This window comes from Pogona vitticeps, chromosome 3, assembly GCF_051106095.1.
Source record: "Pogona vitticeps strain Pit_001003342236 chromosome 3, PviZW2.1, whole genome shotgun sequence".
Classification (NCBI taxonomy): Eukaryota; Metazoa; Chordata; class Lepidosauria; order Squamata; family Agamidae; genus Pogona; species Pogona vitticeps.
In genome coordinates this window covers 68492901-68514480 of record NC_135785.1, presented here as the reverse complement: position 1 = coordinate 68514480, position 21580 = coordinate 68492901, and the positions used below count along the sequence as shown (strand labels likewise).

Here is a 21580-nt window from a genome sequence, read left to right as displayed (position 1 = left end):
CAGATTTTGAAACTCTAATTTTCCAGAAAAAAACGATTTTCTCCATGTGGAAAGCCATGAGGTACATAAGGAGGAGGCATAGTTGGCATGCCTGCAGACTTTACGCATGAGGAGACTGACATAGGCAATGTGATTATTGCCTTTCCAGGTAGCTGTATGTGGAAATTAAACATATAAAATGGTGGAATCAGCCATAAAAACCAAACAGAAAATTTCATTTCATTTAGGGAACTCAGGGACAGACAGGCAAATGTACCACAACAAATAGCATGGAGAAGGTTAGAACTCAGAGATTTTGGTCTCCACACTGCATAGCGAATGCTAGGTCCTTGAAAAGCATAGTTAATTAAAGGCTTCCAAACTGCGAATCTCTGACAAGGAAACAAACTTTGCATGGGGAACATTGTAGTGCTACGTAGGTTCTACCATTGCAATAATTATAAATAAATAATTATTTATAATTATTATAGTATAAATAAGTATCTTATTTGTCCCATGCTTCATAAATTGGGAGTAGTTCTTTCTGACATAAGGTGCAGAGCTAATTAATTCTTCTGGGTGAATGTGAAATTCTTTGTGGAAGGAAACATCCCAAGGGTGTGGAACCAGCAGCTGGGTGGCACTTAAAAATCATCTTAACCTGGGTTTCTTGTATGTTAAAAAGTCAAGTCTGTACAGCATTTTATTCTTGACTTTCTTGACTAACCAAGTAAAGTTTGCTTTGCCAAGCCTTGACTTTCTCAAGTTATTAACCTGCTCATGCTTCCACTTCATAATGTTTGAAGCACTTTGCAAACTGAAATCCTGTAGAGCTGATCAGAACATATGTATCATTATATTGCAGTCTTCAGCACATGACCTAACACATTTGTAGGAAGAGTGTGATCTGCTTCTGCAACTGGATAAACTTCCAACATTTCCCCTTAATCCTGATTCTCTCTCTCTCTCTTTCTCTCTCTCTTTCTCTCTCTCTCTCTCTCTCTCTCTCTCTCTCTCTCTCTCTCTCTCTCTCTCTCACACACACACACACACACACACACACACACACACACACACACACACACACACACACACACACACACATTGATGTTGGAATTCCAAACACCCATCAAACACCCATGTAGATTTCTCCATTGATCTTTTTGAAAGTATTTCAGAAATATATACAAAGCAAAGCAGAGTACTTTGCCAGAATATTCAGTTTCTCATGCTTGTTTTTTTAATCTTTCATCAACTCATATGATGCATTTGTGCCTTGACTTCATCATGTCAATCTCCATTTCAGTGCATGTCAGCACATACAGAAATTAATTTTGTGTAGTGTTTTAGCAATGTGCAGGACTGCATATGCACATCAGTAAAATACTACACAAAAAGCACTCCTATGCAGCACTGATCTAACAGCATCAAATATTGTTTTGTTTTCTTACAGTGTTTGGATCACCACATATGTTTACTTCTGATGTGTGTGAAAAAGGCCTGGTCCAATTCCTAACCAAGGCAGCTATGCTGTGGGAGCTGGGCTGTAACTTGGTGGTAGAACAGGTACTTTGCATATTGAAAGTCCAGAGTTCAAACCCCGAGATCTCCAGTTAATGCTGGGAAATCTCATGTTAAAACCATGAAGAGCCATTGCTGCTAGTGTGAACAATTCTGTGTAGATGGATCAATTGCCTGATCTTATGTCTAATGTTCATTGGGTCCCCTTGATGTCATTGGGCCCCTTACCTGAAGTGCTGGGTGACGCTTTGCCACCTGGCACTTGGGATGGGAACCAGACTTTGTTCCTTCCTGATAGAAGGAAGCACGTTTAGCTAGGGCTTGTAAATGCCAGAGGCTGGCACTTCACTCCGCCCTCCCTCCATTTTCCACACAAGGAATGGGTAGAAAGAACAAAGTGAGCTCAGTCAATTCTGGAAACAATGACTGAGAGTGGAGAGTCCTAGCCATTCCTTTCATAATCTCAGTCACAGTCACAGGGCCCTGCATGGACCTTCCCTGGGCTGGATCAGGCAGGCTTGCTCAGGGGAGGACCATAGCACCTCACTCAGCAGCATGAGCAAAAGGACCTCCCGGCACAGAAAGAATGATTTTCCACATTGGTTAACCCATGCTAGTGCAATTGCACTGGATTACACCATTATGTGAGAGGCTGTGAAACAGTTTTCCAAGAGGCTGTGCAACTGGTTGCACAATCAAATTGTATTGGATACCATCTTTGTGCTTACTCAGAGAATGTGCAACTCAGTAGGGAGTACAATCTAAATCTCCCACATCCCATACCAGCATTCCAACCAATATACCATGCTGGCTTTCATATGTTACCATATGCTTTTATTCTTCAAGAACATTTGCAGCAGGATGTGTGTGTGTTTTTTAAAAATACTCTATCTGTTTGGTGACCTATTACATATGAAATGTTGTGCCTCACATTATTGAGTGAAATTTATTTTGTGAGGTAATGTTCTTCAACATATGAGTCTATGTGTCTCCCATAGGCATAGAAGTGCCAGATGAGGCTGATCATTATTAGGCAGGTAGACTAAAATCCCCCTCCGAGCATTACAGTTTCTATGCACTATACAAAATCTAGCTCACACATTAACAACATATTAAAAGGAAATAAACAGCATCCGCTTAAGTTCCTCTGTGAGCCCAATGGGGCATCACAGGAAGTATGCTTCAGACTGACACCGAAAACACTTTGCACATTTAAATCTGCAATTAACATGATGAACAACAAAGTAAATATTAGTCAAATCTATAAAGGCAAACAACTAATGTGAAGGCTCTGTTCAGTGATTATTCATATCATAAGATTCCTCATCTGTTATAATTTCATAGAAGAGGAGGCAGGGAGGAATCAGAATCTAAGGGCTGATGCTTTAGTAGACACGTAAAGCACCCCTTGGATTCAGGGAGTGATATGCCAGAGGTCTCACACACATGTACAAGGGGTACATGGGTAGAAACATAGTGCCCACTTATCCATCAACAGAGACTAGGTCATGTGCATCACAAAAGGGAGTGGTAAAAAATAACAGATTCAAAATTAGAAAGGGTATTTTCAATCATTATAAAAGAATGTCAATATATCTCATGTGAACAAACAAAACAATGACCAGGTGGGCCGCATTCCCGTTGAGTCTTGTCTGCTGAAATGTTGGTAACTGTGAATAGGCAATAGCAAGGTCCCTAAACTCCTTTGTTATGCTTCTCTATATTTGAAACAGCTAGCTGGATGTCTCAGTGAGTTTAATACTTGGCTGAAGAGCCAGAGGTTGGGAGTTCAATTCCCTGCTGTGCCTCCTGGGAGGAGAATCAGCCTGTGTAGCTTTCGGCAAACCACACAGTCTCAGAATACTCCAGAAGAAAGGAATGAAAACCACTTCTGAAAATGCTATACCTAGAAAATATGGAAAAGGGTTGGCACAAGTAGGAATTGACTTGATGGTATTTAATTGGTATTGCTAATGTCTAATGAAATATCAATGACTGAGCAGCCACAATTAGTCTTTTACACATATAGAATATATAGAAGAATACTGTAGACCTGTCTGAAGGGAAGATTAAATGAAAGTCAGGCAAATACAAAATAATTAAAAAAAACCAAAAATGTGGTGCCACTTTAAAGATTAACACTATATTTTAATGTGAGCTTTTGTAGACAAGTCTACTTCCTCAGACTTGTCCAAGGAAGTGTTAAAATATTGGCTTAGTCTTAAAGGGGCCACAATATTTTTGTCTTCTTTATTTTTTAATTTTTCATTTGTTTTTGCCTGATATGTTCGCACAGACTAATACTTCTAAAACTACTTAAATCAAAATGTAACTGAGACAGAATTGTCAGAACTGACTTGATGATATGTAGTTATTGTTATTCATTATATATGTCAGACTTGGAAGTGGACAGGATTGTCCTTCAAAGGTAGGACTCCTCAAAAGGAGGATTGTCCACTAGAAGCTCTTGAAGTAGAGGATTGGTCACCCTGACAAGGATTTGGCTACCCTATGCAGACAGACAGAGTCAGCCCTAGCCTAAGGCAGAATATTGCAACTGCCTCATATTGCATGTGATGTGGGCAGCAGTGGCAAAGCTTTAAATGACTGAACTGGTACTAAATTATGTCTAACCCTTAATATGTGAAATTTGGGAAGTACAAAAATCCCCCACCTCCCTTTTCATTACTGAATACTTAATTTGACCAGGACCTGTTCCTTTATTTCCTCATTTCAAATTTATTATGATGGCTTATACGTCCCTTTATCTACTATAAAAGTCATCATAAAAGTTTATGACAGGGCAACAACGTTTCTTCTCTGAACACTGTTGATCAGTCTAATATCTGATCACTAATCATTTGTTTCCCTTGCTTATTTCTATAGCATAAAGATTATAAATTGATTTTTCAATACGAGGTGGAGCTTGCTATGTTAGCAATTGGTTTGGCTTAAGGATGAGATGGTTGGACATTGTCATTGAGGCAACATGAATTTAACCCAACTCCGGGAGGCAGTGAAAGACAGGAGGGCCTGGCGTGCTCTGGTCCATGGGGTCACGAAGAGTCAGACATGACTAAACAATCAAACAACAACAATTTTTCAAGTGAGCAAAATTGATCCAAAGAAGAAGAATTAAGATCTACAGTATGCTCTGTCAAAGTTGGTCTACTCTGATCTCTGTTTTGCCCTAGGCCCTCCAAGACAAGACTCAAAACCAGGTCACTCAATGGAGATGTGTTACTATGTAAGATCTTTCAGCCAGTGTTGACCACATGACCAAAACAGTTCAAAGTTCAGCCTTTCTGCCCTCCCAAGCCAGGTGGGTTAGCCAAAAACCTGAGATGTGGCCATCTTCCATTCCATGTACAGAAGCTGTCCAGGTGAACAATTGGATCATACTCCAACACTGACAATGTGGCGTTGTCACCCACTGCACCTGAGGGCAGCAGGCTAGCTTTCAGGGAGAAGCTCCACATGTGAAACACTGCATTGACCTTCATATCCTCACTGCTTCATTCTTTGATCAGTCAAAGAATGGTGCATTGCAGCAGTTAACAGCAGCAAAACACATTAGGGATGGGGGAGAAAGTGTGTTTGTATTGCCCTACAAAAATATCCATTCGCTCCTCCAATTGGAAATGGGGCAATGCATATCTTGCCTTGGAAACACATGGATGGGTGACTTTTGAAAGTACTCTAAATTCTAGAGGATGATTCAAACATAAATTCATTTTACTGACTGATGGAAGGGATCTTCTCATCAATCCACTATAGAGCCCTCAAGAGGGTTTATGTCAAAATTAAAAGCAAAATAATAAATCAATTTAAGATCAAACGATACTGGGATAAAAGAGAAGTGCCAAGAAAATCACCCACACATAATAAAAAGTACAAACAAAAACTGATATGATCAAAAGAGATTAATTTTCATTTGAAAACTAAATATATGTGACAGGGTTAGTAGAAGATTCAGTTAGATAATCTGAAGAGTACTTTTGGAGTTCATGAATCCAAAATGTGGTGTGATCTGGTGGATGACAGCTACTTAGAAAGGAACATGATCATTTCAATAGTGTCAATTAGCATACCCAGGTATTTGAATTTCAGTTCAAACAGACAATGAAGGCATCTTCCTCAGCTAACACCTTCTAAGAGAACTAGGAATCTCAAAATATGTCACAGTAATGAAGAGATCATGGCTGAGGATATAACAAGGGCTCAACTTTCCATGGTTTCTATTTTGCTGCATTTGAAAAGGTGTGGCTTTGCAGTAATTTCCAAACATTCTTCACAGATATTATTTAGCAATGGTCTGGTTTAATAAAGGAGTAGACGCTTCAACATTCAACTTCTTTTTCATCAACTTTATTTTATAAAATGAAACAAAAGCAAAATGTTCTGTTTACATATGGCCCCACAGTGCTTAAAGCACTCTCTGGGCTGTTTACAATTTAATTATGCAGGCTACATATTGCTCCTCCCCCAGCAAGCTAAGTATTCAGTTTGTTGTTGTTTAGTCATTAAGTTGTATCCAACTCTTCGTGACCCCATGGACCAGAGCACACCAGGCTCTCCTGTCTTCCACTGCCTCCCGGAGTTGGGTCAAATTCATGTTGGTAGCTCCAATGACACTGCCCAGCCATCTCGTCCTCTGCCGTCCCCTTGTGCTCCTGTCTTCACTCTTTCCCAACATCAGGTCTTTTCCAGAGAGTCTTCTCTTCTCATGAGATGGCCAAAGTTTTGGAGCCTCAGCTTCAGGATCTGTCCTTCCAGTGAGCACTCAGGGTTGATTTCCTTTAGAATGGATAGGCTTGTTCTCCTTGCAGTCCAGGGGACTCTCAAGAGCCTCCTCCAGCATCACAATTCCAAAGCATCAATTCTTCGGCAGTCAGCCTTCTTTATGGTCCAGCTCTCACTTTCATACATCACGACTGGAAAAACCATAGCTTTGGCTATGCAGACCTTTGTCGGTAAGGTGATGTCTCTGCTGTTTAAGATGCTGTCTAGGTTTGTCATCGCTTTCCTCCCAAGACGCAGGCGTCTTTTGATTTTGTGGCTGCTGTCACCATTTGCAGTGATCATGGAGTCCAAGAAAGTAATATCTATCACTGCCTCCATATCTTCCCCTTCTATTTGCCAGGAAGTGATGGGATCAGTGGCCATGAGCTTAGTTTTTGGATGTTGAGCTTCAGACCATTTTTTGCTCTCTCTCCTCTTTCACCCTCATTAAGAGGTTCTTTAATTCCTCCTTACTTTCTGCCACCAGAGTGATATTATCTGCATATCTGAGGTTGTTGATATTTCTTCCAGAAATCTTAATTCTGGCTTGGGATTCATCCAGTCCAGGCTTTTGCATGATCTATTCTGCATATGTTAAATAAGCAGGGAGACAATATACAGCCTTGTCGTACTACCAACCTCAAATGGATAAAAGGCTGAATCTACCTTTATCTAGCTACCTGCATGTGCTGGGACAGAACGCAGGTTGTGAGCAGAGTTTTCATTGCAGTACTTCAGTTTAACTACTGCACCACAAGGCTCATCGTTTACATCATTTAGAACTCTTTTTGGTTTTTGGTTTTTACTGTTTTTAAATTTATAAACCACTTAGAGTAGACCTTTGATCTAGATGGGTGGGATAAAAATCAAATAAATAAATAAATAAATAGATTTCAATTTTTTTTTATTTTACATTATTTTTATTTTAATGGGGTGTGAATGCACTCTGTAGATGCTGAAACAAAAGGAATAGTTGTTCCTTCAAAATTTCATGGTACTGGAATCAGATTCTAATGCTAAGGATACAAGTAGAGAACCATGAACCCGTAGACCTTTGCCCAAGTTTTCATAAAAAGGAAGGAAAGATTTCAGACTACTCCTGTGTCAGTTGTGCAAAATAAAGGAAAAAAAGGAATGATTTCTGCAATTGTGTGGTGATTTGTTAATATTCATCAACTAAAGAAGACAGCAGCAATAGAATAGTAGGAGTGAGTGAGCTAGCAAGTCCAAGACAAGCAAAAAGGGGTCCTCTGTGCTATAGTATATATTAGGATAAAGATATGAAAGGAATACCATAATTCTCCATGATTTGTAGGTTCTCCACTTTGAGAATATGAATGCTTAAGGGAAAGATAAATGGCTGAGTCTGCCTGCATTCATTTGATTATTTGCTTCATGTTCACGATTTCATTGGAAAGCCATGGCCATTCTCCATCCTTCTGAGACACAACCCAACCTTTGAAACTGTAACCCCCTGTTTGTGGGAAGCTAGCATTAGAAGGGGGGTGGGAAGAGTCCTGTGAGACAGGAAAAGGAAAAGGCAGTTTAAAATATACACTGCCACTGACTTCATTTCATGCCTTCAACAGAATTTCACAAATGTATTCTTTCCATAACCTTGGGACTTCTAGCCTCCTCACACTGTTCTACATGGATGAATGACTTATGGTCTCCTAGGAACCATAGGAGAAAAGTCCCCCACACAGACATCTGCTGGTAAAGAAGACAACTGACATGACTCCCTGCAGAACCAAGAGACCTGTGTGGCAAATCAGAAAAGGGAAGTCTTCTGTGCTTTATTATAGAAGGGGGAAAAAGCAAGTAGGGGCTCATATAACTCAGATACTCCATGGTTCACATTATTGTGAATTCATCAATTCTGAAATTACAAAGAGTATTTCCAGGAAGACTGCTATATTCCTGCAAATTAAATTTATAGAATGTTTAAAAACAGTTTCCCCCTTTTTTCCCCTCATTCTTTCCACCCCCACCCCCAGGTTCAATCTACAGTGGAGATTGTAATGTAATGTACTATGATACAGGTCTGGATACACACACATACAATTCCAAAACAAATCTCTTGTATAGCAAGGGCATTACAACCACAGATAAATTGCAGACAGACATACAGTAAAACATGGGATCATGCATCATATGAATGGAACCAACAGCTCTATGGATCAGGCAGCAGTTTCTGCTCATGGCACCATGAGTTAACAGCTGAAGTGGAACATTATTAATAAAGACTGGAATCTCTTCCATTTAATCCAGTGAAACAGATGTCACCAGAAAGCCAATCCCGTATCCCCTCCTGGTGTCAAGAAATAACTGATCTGCTTCCCCCTGCAATCTCCACAACTTGTTCCTGAGAGATGCAGCCTAACTTGCTTAGCACACAACCAGCTTTCTATGTAAAGCAAGTACTTTCCCATCTTTGGACCTGAGTCTGATGCTAGAATTACAAGAAGGGGACCAGGATCATTTCCTTTTGAGTGTGACTATTGGCTTTTAATTTTAGAAGGCTGGTGATCTGGTTACAAATTGGTGGATTTAGATGGGGCTTGGAATTCCAGTTAAAACCATTCCCACACAGACACATATACCTTTCTTTGCATAATCTGAGCACTTCCTGAGCACTTGACACATAGGCACTCAAACAGGGACAGTTTGAAGGGTCACTGCAGTGCTTTTAGCCTAACCACTGCAGGCTGGTTAGCCTAACATTTGTTCCAGGGAAGATGATGGAAAGCCTCATCCAAAATAAAATCTTAAAACACGTAGAAGAACAAGCCTTGCTGAGGGAAAATCAGCATGACTTCTGCAAGGGTCAGTCTTGCCTCACAAACCTTTTAGAATTCTTTGAAAAGTTCATCAGGCATGTGGATGCGGATGAACCAGTGGATATTGTCTATCTTAATTTTCAGAAGGTGCCTGACGTGGTCCCTCACCAAAGGTTGCTGGGAAAACTCCACAGTCGGGATAAGAGGGCAGGTCCTCTTATGGATTGAGAATTGTTTGAGAACTACAGTGGAGAGAGGTGTGCCCCAGGGATCTGTCCTGGGACCAGTGCTTTTCAACCTGTGCATAAATGACCAGGCGACAGGGATGAGCAGTGAGGTGGCCAAGTTTGCAGATGACACGAAACTTTTCCAGGTGTTGAAGACAAGAAGGGATTGTGAGGAGCTCCAGAAGAATCTCTCCAAACTGGGAGAATGGACAGCAAAATACCAAATGTGTTTCAATATAAGAAAATGTAAAGTAATGCACATTGGGGCAAAACCCCAAAACTTTAGTTATCAGCTGATGGGTTCTGAGCTGTCTGTGATGGATCAGGACAGAAATCTTGGAGTGCTGGTGGACAGATTGATGAAACTGTCAACCCACTGTGTGGTGGCAGTGAAGAAAATAATTCCATGGTCAGTATCATTAAAAAGGGATTGAAAATAAAACAGCCAACATTCTAATGGCATTGTACAAAACACTGGTAAGGTCGCACCCGGAGTATTGCATACAGTTCTTGTCACCACACCTCAAAAAGACATAGTGGAACTGGAAAAGGTGCAGAAGAGATCAACTAAAATGATGACTGGGCTGGGGCACTTTCCTTATGAGGAAAGGCTAAGTGTTTGGGGCTCTTTTGTCTAGAGAAAAGGCACCTGAGGGAGGTTATGACTGAGACATAGAAAATTATGCAGAGGAAGGACAATGTGAAAGGGAAGCTCTTTTCCCTCTCATACAGTACCAGAACCAGGGGACATCCACTCCAATTGAGTGTTGGGAGAGTAAATATAGACAAAAGAAAATATTTCTTTACCCAGAGCATTTTTCATCTGTGGAACTCCTTGCCACAGGATGTGGTGATGGCATCTGGTTCAGATGCCTTTAAAAGGGGATTGGACAGATTCATGGAGGAAAAGTCCATCGCAGGTTACAAGCCATGATGGGGATGTATCATCTCCAGGCTTCAAAGTGTTCTAATACTAAGAACCAAAAATATAGCTTGCTGGCATCATAGTTACAGTTTTTGAAACTAATTCTTTTTTCCTCCCTTTCTCGAAAATAAGCCAAATATTTTCCTTTTTAATTAGTTTCAAAATAAGTGCCTGAGTTCAGCAGCATGAGATATAGGAGCTAACACTTGAGCTACGATAGTTCATCTCCACTGCTTAGTGATAAAAATCCCATACCACTAAAAGTAACTCAAAGAAGCTATAGTTAAACTGTAATGACATGATCCCACATCAAAGTACAGTCCTAACATAATTTAGTTATATCCTTTTATTAGAAAGCAGAACTAATCACAAGCAAAATGTATTTTTTAAAAATTAACTGTATCTGACACTCTGTGTCAACCCAGCAAGTTTGAGACAAATAGGGCAAGTCTATTTTAAAAAAATCAGGCGAGACAAGGACTCAGGGGATGTGTAAACTTCTGTCAATTCAGTGTAATCATCTGTATCTTAATTACTTTGTAATTACTTAACCTTCCAAAAAAGTGAATGGTTCACAGTTTGATTTGGTTGGTGCATAACCAACTGCAATTGTCTGTTCTGTCTGCCTGATTAGATAGTTATTCTTTTCATTAAAGTATCACAGTTACTTTACTTCTCCCTCATTGGAAGAAAGCATGTCAACTAACACGCTGACCATTTATATGACTTTGAATGTATGTGCTCAGGGACGCCTTGTGTCCTGAAAGGACACTGCATTATACAGTTTTTCTAGATGAACTCACACCGTGCCAGGAATGTGCACAAAGTGTCCAAAGAACATAATGCCTGTAATGCTGGTTAGATGCAATTACAGAGTTCTGCACAACATTCTTCTTCTTCCATGTAAACTCAGTGTAATGAAGGAGAAGACAATTCTGGAACATAGCCAATCTGATAGATGATGTACCATCACCTCTTTGTCACACCTGGACATGCAATTGTTCCTATCTGTTGGCTGGAGAATAAATAGAGCCTGGGGAGGTCATTCTGAGCCTTCTCCAGGGGTCAGTGATTGGACTTTCTAGGAGAGCTTCTGACTTTCATTGGGGCTTCAACTGTCAATCTCCTTCTGCTCTTGTGCTTCTTTCTTTTGCAACAACAACTGGTACTACACATTTTTGTTCAAATGTCAACAAAGTTTGGTGGAACAAGCTTTAGTGGTTTGTGTTGCAGACTTTTAAATTTTGGTTAAATTCATCTAGGTGTGTAGCAAAGGGGGAGAGATTCACAGAACAGAACTGCTTCATGTTCCTCAGATTAGTTCACTCCCTTTTCTCATCAACTGGCACTTACATTTTCATTAACTCACTCTGAGATATGTGTATGAGAAAATAAATAAAAGGTTTCATTTACTCACTGAGAACAGACCAACAGAAAACTAAGAACATGATTGCTTTCAGCAACAGACTTCAGCAGACTCAAGAAAGGGAAAAAGGAACAAAGCAGAGAAGTGAGGCCCTCTTCAAATTCAGAGGGAAGGACAATTGGCTAGTGCTGGATAGATTGACAGTCACCCAAGTCCAAAAAGGCCCATCCTAGCAACTCTTGCTAGAGGCAGCATGTGAGGCTGCAAAAATTTCAATTTGTAGGGCCACCCTAACTGATTTGGAGCTTCTTGAACTGCCTTTGCTCTGCCTCACCTCATTTTTTCCCCAAACCACATTACTCACAGTTAGAACACTGGGTATAAAACCATTTGTTAGTCTCATGTAATGTGGACCATGGAGTTGTCGCATGGAGCTCACTCCTCCCAGCTGGTAGGCAGCCCCCTAAAGGTTGGGGACCACTGATGTAGACTGACTAAATAAATTGAATTTATATAAGTGTTGACTTGCCATAAGGTTGTCAGAGAAAAACTGGAATATAAGCATAACTACTAAATGAACTATTTTGTTTTTGTCATTGTCTGCCTCTTGTGCCAAGCTCACTTCACTCGTTTAGACTACTATGTACTTTGACTTGAGAAAGGAGTATATGTTATTTACTGCTTTGCCTCAGACAGCAAAATGTCATAGGTGGTATTTCTGGCTTAGTCAGCAGCAATATCACCAGTGGCAGAAAGACAGCAGCGTCCTTGAAATACAGTTGGGATTGATTGTGCTGCCAGCCCCATTTGATTGGGCCTGTACTAGAAAGGAGGACCAATCCAGAATATCCAGCTGCACCCTTAATCCCAGCCTCCCAGAAGCCCTGCATTGGGCAAGAAAATAATCCTGGTGGTTGCTCAAGTGCCCTGGCTACTTTTATCGCTTCCCTTTGAACTGCTTAACTGGAGTCTTAACCTATAACTTTACTTTGGTGCTACCTCTGACATTATTCTGATATTATTTCCTCCTTCTCCCTCTGACATACTCACCAAACTGTTTTGCATTCTGAAATCTAACTTGTCTTGTATGTTAGTTCATAATTTTATGCCATTGTGATCCTGCAAAACTCTTACTCCTAGACAATGCTGTCATCATTAATGTTATTACTACTAACCAGTAGTACCTGGAATGTTTGTACAATGATCCCTGGCTTTTCTGACAATGGCTTTTCTGATGACCTGCAGGAAATAGACGACGTGCGTAAGGCAGCTGTCATTGACATGGAACTGAGTAGACTGCAGATGGACATTGTTACCCTGCAAGAGATGAGATTGCCAGACACGGGATTTGTCAAAGTAAAAAACTTCTCATTCTTCTGGCAGGAAAACTGTTGAATGAGACCAGCGAATATGGTGTTGGCTTTGCAGTCAGAAATACTTTGCTGAGATCCATTGTTCCACCTACTGTGGGGAGTGAAAGAATCCTGTCTCTGCAGCTCCACTCATCAGTGTGACCGGTCACCCCCATTAGTGCATATGCACCAACACTGTCATCCACAATAGAAGTGAAAGACAAATTCTACGACAATCTGGCAGCTACTATCAAAAAAGTCCCTGAGCGAGAGCCACTGTTCATTCTCAGAGACTTTAACGCTAGAGTTGGTACTGATCACAATTCTTGGCCCACGTGTCTAGGCCTTTTTGGCATTGGGAAGATGAACGAAAATGGCCAACGCTTCCTGTGTTTTGCTGTTATTATGGTCTTTGTGTCAGCAACGTGTTCTTTAATACGAAGCTTCAACACAGAGTTTCCTGGAGACATCCAAAATCCAAGCATTGGCATCAACTCAATTTGATCCTCACTAGACATTCTAGCCCTCCTAGTATTATGATCACACACAGTTACCAGAGTGCTGATTGTGACACTGATCATTCTGTGGTGTTTAGTAGAGTAAAACTGTGAACAAAGAGATTGTATCACATGAAAAAGAAAGGAAGACCACGTATTGACATCAGCAAGACTCGCAATCAAAGAAAACTGGAGGAATTTGCCCAAGTGCTTGAGGAAACCCTTCCAGGTCCGGCTAATGCAAATGCACCTGAATGATGGGAACATTTCAAGAATGCTGGCTATAACACCGTTTTGTCCACATTTGGCAAGAAGACCAAAAAGACAGCCAACTGGTTCAAAGCCCATTTGGAGGAGTTGATGCCAGCCATCAAGGATAAGAGGAGAGCTCTAGCAGCATGCAAAGCCTGTCCTAGTGAGTCAACTTGCAAGCTCTTTGAGCTGCTTGTAGCCAAATCCAACAGGCTGCCAGGAGATGTTCCAATGATTATTGGCTTCAGCTCTGCTCTCAGATACAAATAGCAGCGGACACAGGTAACATCAAAGGAATGTATGATGGTATCAAGCAGGCTTTAGGTCCAATACAGAAGAAATCTGCTACAGGTGTGATTGTCCAGGACCGAGCACAGCAGATGGAACACTGGGTGCAGCACTATTCTGAGCTATATTCCAGAGAGAATGTAGTAACCGAAGAGGCATTGAATAACATCGAATGCTTGCCTGTCTTGGAAGAGCTGGGCAGTGAACCAACTTTAGCAGAAATAAAAGCGGCCTTGGATTCCCTCGCCTCCGGCAAGGCACCTGGAAAGGATAACATCCCTATTGAAGTGCTGAAGTGCTGTAAAGACATCATCATCACCAAACTGCATGAAGTCTTTCATCCTTGCTGGAGCGAAGGTGGAGTACCACAGGACATGAAGGATACAAACACTGTCACATTGTATAAGAACAAAGGAGACAGGAGTGACCGCAATAACTACCGTGGCATCTCTCTTCTCAGCGTTGTAAGGAAGCTGCTTGCCCGTGTTGTGCTGAAGAGACTCCAGGTGCTTGCAGACAGAGTCTATCCAGAATCACAGTGTAGATACACCACTGATATGGTATTCTCCCTCAGACAGTTGCAGGAGAAATTTAGGGAAAAACAGCCACTCTTTGTGCCCTTCATAGATCTCACAATGGCCTTTGATTTGGTTAGCAGGGATGGCCTTTTAAAAATACTTCCTAAGATTAGATGTCCACCTCGACTCCTTAACATCATCAGGTCCTTTCATGAGGGAATGAAGGGCACTGTAGTTCTTGATGGCTCAACATCAAATCCCTTTGAAACAGGGCTGTGTCTTCGCACCAACCCTGTTTGGGATCTTTTTTGCTATCATGCTGAAGCATGCCTTTGGAACTGCAACAGAAGGTGTCTATCTCTGGACTAGATCAGATGGAAAGCTCTTTATTCTCTCCAGATTGAGAGCAAGGACCAAAGTCCAACTGAAATGCATGAGGGACTTCCTGTTCGCTGATGATGCAGCCATTGTTGCCCACTCTGCTGAAGACCTCCAACAACTCATGAATTGTTTGATCAAGGCCTGCCAAGACTTTGGACTAATAATCAGCCTGAAGAAAACACAAGTCATGGGCCAGGCTATGGACTCACCTCCCTTTATTACCATCTCCACGCAAGAATTGGAGGTTGTTCATGATTCTGTGTACCTTGGCTCAACAATCTCTGACACTCTCTCCCTAGATGTCGAGCTGGATAAATGCATTGGCAAAGCAGCTACCATGTTCTCTAGATTTACAATGTGAGTATGGCTCAATAAGAAGCTGATGGCATATACCAAGATCCAGGTTTATAGAGCCTATGTCCTGAACACACTCCTGTACTGCAGTGAGTCCTGAACCCTTTGTGAAACGGCAGGAGAGGAAGCTGAACACGTTCCAAATGCATTGTCTCTGATGCATTTTTGGTATCACCTGGCAGGACAAAGTTCCAAATAGTGATCGAGCTGGAATTTTTAGCATGTATACATTACTGAAACAATGATGTCTATGTAGGCTTGGGCATGTTGTGAGAATGGCTGATGGTTGGATTCCAAAAGACCTCCTGTATGGAGAATTAGTGCAGGGAAAGTGCCCCAGAGGGAGACCACAGCTGCAATACAAGGATATCTGCAAGCGGGATCTGAAGGCCTTAGGAATGGACCTCAACATATGGGAAACCCTGACATCTGAGCGTTCAACCTGGAGGCAGGAGGTGCATCACGGCCTCTCCCAATTTGAAGAGACCCTTGTCCAACAGGCCAAGGCAAAGAGGAAGCCACGAAAGCAGCAAAGTCAGGGAGCTGGACAGGGGACAAGTTGTGTTTGTTTTCAGTGTGGAAGGGATTGTCACTCTCGAATTGGCCTTTTCAGCCACACTAGACCCTGATCCAAGTCCTCCATACAGAGCACGTTACCATAGTCTCTTGAGACTGAAAGATGCCTAATCTACTGACCAGTAATCTGTTCATCTTCTGGTGCGAATGAAGCCAAATGTGAAAAGCAGTGATTTAGAGCATCTGCTCACCTCTCCACCTTACACAGCTCCTTCCATGTTATTATATATGCCATGGGTAGAACTGGATTCCAGAACTCAGTTTTAATTCTGATCAAACTTTTTCTCCCAAGACTTTTATTCTTATCATCATCACATTGCCCTCTGACCTGGATTTCAAGTAATGGGTGCAGTTTTATTATTGCCCTTTCTGGATCGGAATGACTGTCTTCCTTACCTGAGATTGGAATATTTCTATCCTATAAAAGGTGGAGGAAGTGTACAGTTCCACGCAACCAACTGTGGTAGGCCTTTAGTTGTGGTGTAGGACAGGAAAACAAAGATCACCCAGAAGCTGTTTCTAGCACTTTTGAAAGACCATGGTGTTATACCAAGTAGGAGATTGGTCTACTGATGAAGCACTCAAATGACCACTTCACTAGCTTGATTTTTCTCACATGGAGATGGGGGGGATTATCCATGGATCAAAAATAACCCCCAAATGTCACTGTATGGGAAAACCTTTAATACTGAAGGGATTAGTGGCTAAATAAGGCAAGCAGTGCATTTACTGCTGCTTAAAAATGATTAACAGTTATTTGCTTCAACTTCTGGCTTATTATAATGCTAATATGGTAATCAAGCTGACAGTCATTAGTGTTGTGCATTAAAAGATTCTTGGTGGGTACAGCTGACTCATAAATTCCTTGTAACTGAAGATTATTCAACTACCACAAAGTGAGGGGGGCAACATCAGAATAAGCACTAGAGTAGTTCCTTGTCCTAGGGGAATAAGGTAAACTGAAATAAGAGATATTCCAAAGATAATTTTGGTAACAATCAAAATGTGTGCATTTTGGAAAAATACAAAGGACTTCATAGAAATTGATTGCCTTTGCTCTTCCTTTCCTAATTCCAGATGTTCATTTGGGGAAAAACTGGATTTTAAATTTGCATGCTTTGTTTCTGTTCCATCTCTGTTTGGCAGCTACTGGGGGAAGAGACAAGAGACGTCAAGTAACCTAATAGATGGGCCATTTAAACTAAATCATCATTCCATCAGCAAAGCCAAGATTTAAAGTGCTGATCTAGCGCCAGACAAAATCTTACCCAGAGGCTTCCTATTTATCATAATGCAGTGATGGATTCTGAATTGACATTTTATGTTAGACCTCTGGCAGTGCCTGAAGCATTCCACTAAACTCCAGCAGTAACATAAAATCATTTCACCCCCACTCCTTAATGAAACGATTGAACATATAGGGCATCTGCTCCTTAATATCACTACTAATTCTGTCTTGCCACAACTTTGTCTCCCTCTTTTTGGAACACCACAGTACTTCCTTACATAGTTCTATATCACTGTTGTCTTCAGCTTTGAATTATAAAGCTGTCAGAATCACAGTGAAATGCAATATAGCTGGTGCAGGTGCAGAATCAGATACTTGTACTCAACTCCTCCATAACAAGGGGCTCCAGAAGTACTGAGCTAGGAGTTTCCTAGGATGAATCATAGTGTGCTGGTTACTCCACTTGCCATGCATAGATAGTTAAGAGAGAACATTTTTGATGAGGAACTGGAAATCGCAGTGCCTGCCAGTATGTTATTATTTCTATAGATTTGCTGCTGTCCGTGGGATAAGGTTTCCACACTTGCAGTATAATTGGACATCAGTTTATGGGCACTTTTGCAAGTGGTGCGGCAGAAGAGTTTATCTTAATCTCTAACATTAAAAAAATCCTTCTGAAAATATTGAGAGCAATATATAATGTGAAGAACGATTATTATTAATTCAAATTACAGTTCCTGGAAAAAGGGCAATTGCCTTGAAATGAGCAAGTGGATACTATCCAGACCACATTCTTTAGGAAGATGTGGCTTTGTTCACAAAAATTACATTCTTCTGTCATATAATACAATGCAGATTAACTATAGCCAACCAGTGTGGTATGCTGGAGAGAGTGTTGGTTTAGAATTTAGGAGACCCAGGTTCAAATCCCTGTTCAACCATGGAAATTCTCTGGGGTGGTAGTAATGGTAAATTTACTAAAAACTTACAGTAGTTAGGCTCACCATAAATCAAAAGTGACTTCATAACATGAAATAGTAACTGAAAAGCTGAGGAAGTGGCTTTATACTGGATTGGATCATATGGTTTAGTCTTGTCTGTCATAGAGATGTGAAAAGTTTCTTCTTTGGATGACAACATCTTTAACCAGGTGCCACCTATGAGTGTTAAACTATCTCAGCCAGGTAGTTGGGCTCAGTGTGGAACTGCTACAACAGCCCCACTTCCAGCAAGTGGTCGTGCTGGTCCAGCTGCTATACTCTCTCATTATTCAGTGTGTTTTTTTTTCCACAATGCTTCAGTATTTTAAGTGCTTGCATCCAAAAATATCAGTGCCCCTGGTCAAAGTTCTAATTGTCCTGCTGTAGTTATGGCTTTGGAAATTGTGTGGGTAGAGTTACCTCTACTGAATCCTGACAGATTTTGGACAACTGTTTGTGGAAAGGGAGTCTTTAAGGATGGAGGGAAAGTATTTGTGCATGCAAATGTATAGCATGGAAAAGTCACTCGGTTTTGGACTACAATTCCCAGAATTCCTGAGCTAGAATGGACAATAGCCATCCTGGCTTGGGGATTCTGAGTCCTGTCTCCCCACATTTAATTTTTTTCAACCTCTTGTGTTTGAGCGAGCTTGTATGTAGATTGCATGGAGCTGCCCCACTGAAGGAGCAGCAAAGGCACATTTAGGTAAGACCTATCTTTGAAATCTGAAGACCCACTTTGGTTCTGGGTTCAAAGTTTGTCTGAAGCATATGCTCCTTCCCAGATATCCACATTGCTACATTGAGACTATACTGAGAGTACATTTGCAATGCTATATGGGGTATGTAAATATTCTCTTTACCTGCTTTCCCCATCCAATAAAATAAATAGCTGAAATAAAAGAGCATTGCGTGTCATGATGAAAAACACATTGTGTTTCTTCTCCAGAATGCTCGACAATTGCAGTTAGGTGACTAACAGCCGCTTGATTTTGCAGTCTTTCATCTGATTTTAAGGCAGGCATTGTTACTTTAAAGAATTTCATGCAGCAACAAGACATCTTCATGGATTTAGTTTTACACTGTTCCTACAACATCAGCTAATTCTAGTGATCGGTAATAATAAACTGTCTACAGTTGTAATGTAGCAGTTAAAGTGCTCACAGTTCAAGCACAGTGATAAACTATATGTTCCCTTTCTAAATCTTACTAATCGTTATTACAAATCCTTTCTACAGGGAAAATTTTATTTATTTACTTGCCCCAAATTAATGAAATTCCCATCAAGTTTTATGGCAGGCTGAAGTTCTGGATGGAGGGTGTCTTGGGAGAGAGCCAGCGAGCGAGGTGAGGCTTTTTTTGAATCTTGACAGCAGAGGGTGCGTGGGCACTTCGGGGGGGGCAGGCAAGGCGGGGGCCACAAACTATCATCTGGCGGGCTGCAAATGGCCCCCGGGCCGCATGTTTGAGACACTTGCTTTAGAGTGTCAGTCCAGTTTGTATTTTGTCTTCCTTTTTTCCAGCTGCCTTCCACCTTTTCCAGCACTATTGTCTTTTCCAGAGAATTTTGCCTTCTCACAATGAGCCAAAAGTAGGACAGTCTCAATTTCATCATTTTTGCCTCCAGATATAGTTAGAGCTTGGTTTGCTCTAGGACTCACTTGTTCACCTTTCTGGGTATCTGTAAAGCACCATATTTCAAATGATTCATTTTTTATCCTTGTCAAATTTTCTTAACTGTCCAGCTTTCACACCCGTACATGGTGATCAAAAATAAAGAATTGTGAATGGTCTTGGTCTTGGTCCCCACTGACACATCCTTGTACTTAATTATCTTTTCTAATTCCTTCCAAGTCTCAGCCATCTTCTGTTTTATTTGCTGTATTCTCCATTTGGACTGATGATTGAACCAAGGTATGAAAATCATTAACAATTTCAGTTTCTCCATTGTCAGTATTAAAGTTCCATAGTTCTTCTGCAGTCATGTTTTTTCCTTCTTAATGGTCAACTGCAGTCCTCCTTCAGCACTTTCCTCTTTCACTTTCACATTTCTAGTCATTACTGCTTTCTGCCCATAAGAAATTTAAAATTAAATAATCTGCATCTTTCAAATTATTGCTGTTTCTTTCATCAGTTTTCACTCCTCCTCCATCTGAGTCTAGTCTGTCCTCCTGTATGATATGTTCTGCATGCATATCATACAGATATGTACAGTATGTATATATCCAGCAGACTAGGGATCCTGAAAAATGAGGGTTCCTGGCTATGAGGAGAGGCTTCATGTATAACTGTCATCTTCTTTCAGGTAAGAATAGTGGCCAAAATCCTATTTCCGCAGTTACTCTGTATTGTATAAGGCTGAAAACATCATAAAATATTTGCAAATAAATGTTTGCAATTCCTCCCAAATTTCCTTTGTCATAGGAAAGCCACTGGAGGATTTAAGACAGTCAGTGGAAGTTTTCAGTATCCAAAAAACACCGCCACATGGAATGATTTTACTAATGGTGGGGATTTTCAGAAATTAAAGACCTCACCCCCATTTTGTACCCTCCATGTTGAAAGGGATTCCATGGTAGACTCAAATTCTTGCGGGGGGGGGGAATGTTTTCTTTCTGAAAAATTGCCACAGCTGATGACATCATCAGTGTTAAGTGGTCTAATTTATGGAACAGAATTTTGGCCAGTGATAGACAGGGTGAAGGGACAGAGCCTTCCCCTTGCTTAAGCTTTCAAACTAACCCTTTTTTGTATAACTTGATAGAGCTAAAATTTCACACTGACAATGAAGAGGGGGACTTTTAAGCCTAGTTAAGTATGAGATGTATTCTGATACCACAGAACATTACCTCAGGCCATAGGGATTCTGCGTGGAGAACTGACTGCAAAAAGAATTGAGCAACAGAACCAGAAAACATTTCTTTGTTCGCCATTATGTCAGTTGCACAAAGCATTATCAGACTTTGTGATACAATATAAGTGGAGAAAACAAATGCTCTAAGAGAGAAAGTTATGTTTGGCAGAGATAACATGATGAGATTTTCAACCAAAACATGTGAACATAATCATAGCCAGATAACTACCATTGCAGATACTTCATTGAAAAATAAAAAATAATCTCTTTTCTTTGGCATGCTAAGCTTCCCTGTTTCTCATTGCTTTATCTTTATCATTCTTTGCCTCAAATAGCCCACCTTCCCCCGCATTTTTTTAAGGTTAAGGTAGACATGACAATCATAATATGTTAAAGAATTGCACCAAGGGGAGGAGGAGATTTTGCTTGGAACTGTAACACAAAGGGTGGGGAAGTTTTAGCTCTTTCCTTTTCTAATACAAACTGAATGCAAATTTCCACCTGCCAGTTTATTAGCTCCAGAAGAAGAGCTATAATTGGCAACCATTAGATATTTCTTTTGGATCTAAAAGATTGTTTCCCAACTTTGGGCAAACCAGGTGTTTTTGGACAGCAGTTCCCAGAAGCCTTCACTACGAGCTGCACTGGCCAAGGTTTCTGGGAATTGCAGTCCAGGAATACCTGGTTACCCAAGATTGGGAAACACTGATTTAAAAGCAG

The 21580-nt window shown here is 40.8% G+C and overlaps 1 long non-coding RNA gene across 1 annotated transcript in view; it reads left to right on the top strand.

Moving 5' to 3' along the window:
- The first annotated feature begins 1483 nt into the window (after positions 1–1483).
- The window catches only part of LOC144588380 (uncharacterized), a 33483-nt gene continuing 13386 nt past the window's right edge, over positions 1484–21580 (top strand). Inside the window, exon 1 of the long non-coding RNA XR_013543910.1 lies at positions 1484–20311. This is a non-coding gene — a long non-coding RNA (uncharacterized LOC144588380). The remainder of the gene's footprint in view (positions 20312–21580) is intronic.